Source organism: Oryctolagus cuniculus, chromosome 5, assembly GCF_964237555.1.
Source record: "Oryctolagus cuniculus chromosome 5, mOryCun1.1, whole genome shotgun sequence".
Taxonomy (NCBI): domain Eukaryota; kingdom Metazoa; phylum Chordata; class Mammalia; order Lagomorpha; family Leporidae; genus Oryctolagus; species Oryctolagus cuniculus.
Genome location: NC_091436.1, coordinates 116,556,728 through 116,558,938, shown reverse-complemented (window position 1 = coordinate 116,558,938; position 2,211 = coordinate 116,556,728). Strand labels below are relative to the sequence as shown.

The 2,211-nt window shown below is 53.2% G+C and overlaps 1 pseudogene; it reads left to right on the top strand.

Moving 5' to 3' along the window:
• The first annotated feature begins 202 nt into the window (after window positions 1–202).
• LOC100355456 (protein ILRUN pseudogene) lies at window positions 203–1,016 on the top strand (annotated as a pseudogene).
• Window positions 1,017–2,211: the final 1,195 nt, after the last annotated feature.

Sequence of the window (2,211 nt, the reverse complement as noted above, 5' to 3'; positions counted from 1 at the left end):
GAGGGGAGGGAGTGTGAGAGTGAGTGAGTGGCTGAGTGGGTTTACCCCACGAGGCAGTGAGAGGCCCGGGGCCTACTTCAAAGGAGCGGGGTTATAGCACCTGCCACCAACAGTCTCCTCCCAGTCCCTGGGCCAGGCCCTGCAGCCGTGGTGGCGGCAGCTCAGTTGTAAGGAGGTCAGGAAGTGAGTGTCCGGCCCCACCATGGAGGTCATGGACGTGGACCTGGACCCCGAGCTGATGCCCAGCTGGCTGGGCAACACCAACAGGGACTGTTCATCTCCGAGTTCCAGAGGCTGCGGCTTCTTCCTGGAAATGACCACCTGGAACCTGCAAGCAGCAATTGAAGCCTATTATGACTTTGAAAGCCCAAATATCAGTGTGCCCTCCATGTCCTTTGTTGAAGATGTCACCATAGGAGCAGGGGAGTCAATTCCTCCTGATACTCAGTTTATAAAAACAGGGGAATCCAGAATCCTGAGGCAGAAGCCTGGCCTCCCGGGGTTTATCTCAAGTATGTGGGGGGAGACCAATCTGGACACGTGAACATGGTGACAGTGAGATCGCTAGAGCACCAAGAGACTGCAGATGTCAGCGGCCAGGTGTGCAGCCCCAAGCAGACAGGAATGTATCAGGGAGAGTGGGGACAAGCACTGCTACAGGGCTCTACTATGGCGATGTCATCTGGGTGATACTCAGGGTGGAGGTGGGTGGACTTTTAGGAGTAACACAGCAGCTGTCATCTTTTGAAACAGAGTTCAACACACAGCCACATCGCAAGGTAGAAGGAAGCTCCAACCCATTTGCCTCTCCCCAAAGGAGCCAACAAATCAAATGAGAACAACTTAAAAGACCCTGGGTGTTCCGAGTTCGACTCGATCAGCAAAAACACTTGACCAAACCGAGCAAAATCAGAATAGACTCTGTAAATCTCTCCCCCAGCAGTCACGCGAACAACTTAATAGTAGTGACTTACAGTCAGGGGCCCCACGGGCCTTCCCCCTTCAGCCAGTCTTAAACGGGCATCAGCAAGAAGAAAAAATAACAAAAGACAGAAGGCCTGACTTTGGGGGATTGCAGACCACATAGCACGGATCCCTGGCTGTGCCCCTCATCCTGGAAGAAGAGGAGGAAGCAGAACAGACCAATTTTGAGTAAACGCAGTATGCATGTGTGAGTGAAACCATGCAGCCACTTTGAGTTTTGTTCATTAGGTGTCAGCCCAACAAGTCATTAGGTCACCCGGGAAGGAGAAAAGTGTTTAAAGGGGGGGTGTGTGTGCCATCTTTCTAAACAAAAATTATTTTGCCTACAGAGAGGTTGTAGTTTTGAGCACCTGTTAATTTTTCCCCTTTCCCACTTTTATTTTTTAAATAAGGGATAATGTACTCTTCATAGAATAGTGCTTGCTCTGGATATGTGCAGGGTGAAAACCGTGTCGCCTGTTTGGGACTGCAGAGTCGATCCCGACTGAGCGTGGCTGCCATGCCGCGTGGCTCCGGAAGTCTGACCCCTTCTGTTTCTCATGGCATCCGCCAATGAGTTATCACCCTTCCTCCTCCTTCTCTTTAAACTTCTGTGATTTACACCTTTGACATTTGTATTCAGCAACCCTGAGGCGTGTTAGCATCAGAACCTCTCTGAAGCCCAGACTCCCCTGTGTGGCCAGCAGAGGAAGCCTCGAGGACAGCTCTTGGTGACGTGGGGTTGCTGAGGCCGAGAGGCGTCCTTCCGCACACACTTGCAACAGTTCAGATGGATTTCTTTCCATGGTTCTCTTGGCAGAGCTGTGCTGCCCTGCCTACTGCTCTTCTGGGCTCTTCACACAGTGGCTCCCCACTCACTCTGGGAAGAGGGCCCCTGTGCTGTCCATGCGCGGGCTACGTGCACGCACTTGATGTCGGTGCAGCTCACCAGCAGGTGTCCCGTGGTTCTCTGTTGTCACACAACTCCTTTCCCTGTGTCCCCTCCAGTTAGCCTGTTAGTGAAGGCTGAGCTGATAGAAGCACGGAAACACAGCTCCAGGTGGGGACTATGTCACAGGACGGGCCTCAGTCACTGCCTACTTGATCTTGGAAACCACATTTAGGTGGAGATTAGAGGACCTCCCTGCCCCCGCAGCCCACCCCTGCAGGATGCTCAGTTGTTGGAGAGGAGCTGGGCATGGGGCAGCCCCTCGGGAGCCGAGGCTGCATGGCTGCTGTGGCTGCTGC